General features: G+C 45.4%; 1 protein-coding gene across 1 annotated transcript in view; it reads left to right on the top strand.

Annotated features, from left to right (window-relative positions):
- PCNX2 (pecanex homolog 2) overlaps positions 1 to 1388 on the top strand; it is a 340225-nt gene that overhangs the window by 100199 nt on the left and 238638 nt on the right. The window lies entirely within an intron of this gene.

Genomic DNA, 1388 nt, shown 5'->3' with positions numbered 1-1388 from the left:
AGAGTCCAAGCCCCTATGGCTTGGGCAGCTGAAGCCCTGTGCATGGGGGTCAGTGAAGCCCTGTGCGTGGGGGTCACCTCTACAAACCAGAGTCCAAGCCCCTATGGCTAGGGCAGCTGAAGCCCTGTGCGTGGGGATCAGTGAAGCCCTGTGTGTGGGGGTCACCTCTACAAACCAGAGTCCAAGCCCCTACAGCTGGGCAGTGCATTTTTATAACATCCCAGGGTGAAGATGTGGAGCTGACTCAGCTCCCACACCAAGAAGCAGGGGGGTAACTGGAAGCATGCAGGGTTCAGATTTTAATCCGGCCTTGTCATGTACAAGCTGTGGGGTCATAGGAAACTTACTGCTGTCAATCTTAGGTTTTCTGCAAAAGGGAAATGATAAAACAGGATTATAAGGGAATGAAACAAGGTAACTCCCCTGAGTGTACAGCATGGTGTCTGGTCCTGAAGCACCTAGCCAGTGTTGGCAGTATTTTTGCATGTGTGTAAAATATGGGTAACCATCACAACCTCGGTTGTATTTAGTAGAGTGGATTGGGCAACTTTTGTAATATGCCCAGTGTGGGTTCTGGAGCATCCTAGACCTCTGTAAATGTTCCCTTCCACTGCAGGTATTTGCCTGGAGTCCTCGCTTACTGTACACAGAGCAAGGGCTGCAACTGGTCATGTGTTCTGTTTGATTGACAGTTGCTATATTCAGTGAAGACATTTGGTATCCCAGTCAGGATACTTTTAATTTTAGAATGGTTTTAGATTTAGAGAAAAATTGGGAAGGTCATACCGAGAACCCTCACACGCTCATGTCCTGCTCCCTTATGTTACCTTTTAGGTTAGTTGCAATTAATGGAACAGTACTATACATTATTATTAACTAAAATACACATTTTACTCAGATGTCCTTAATTTTGCCTAATGTCCTTTTCCTGCTTGCACACCCCATCTGGGATACCGTTTCCCTTCTGACTACTAAGTCTCCTTAGGCTTCTCTTGGCTGTAGCAATTTCTTAGATTTTCCTTAGGCCTGAAGAAAATGTGTCTGATTTTAAAAGGAAACAGGTCTGGGAAAGTTTAAACAAATTGGGGTTTGGGGTGGAAGATGGAAGAAATCTGAGGCTCAGGTGCTGGCAGCATAGTTACAGTTTTTGACGACCTTCACAGCTCTGTGGAAGGCTGGCTAGGTATTTTGCAGACTGTCCCTCAGTTGGGATTTGTCTGATCTTTATCTCATGATTGGACAGGACTGTGGATTTTAAGAGGAATGTCACAGAGGTAAAGTGTCATGTCAGGGGTACAGATGATCCGTGTGACTGTTCACTGTTGACATCGACCGTAATCACCTGGTTAAGGTGGTGTTTGTCAGAGGGAGGATTTTTTTTTTTTTTT

Source organism: Otolemur garnettii, unplaced genomic scaffold (assembly GCF_000181295.1).
Source record: "Otolemur garnettii isolate 467f Iridium unplaced genomic scaffold, OtoGar3 scaffold00116, whole genome shotgun sequence".
In the NCBI taxonomy this organism is placed as follows: Eukaryota; Metazoa; Chordata; class Mammalia; order Primates; family Galagidae; genus Otolemur; species Otolemur garnettii.
Note: the sequence above shows the minus strand (reverse complement) of the source record. Positions and strands in the feature narration are given on the sequence as shown.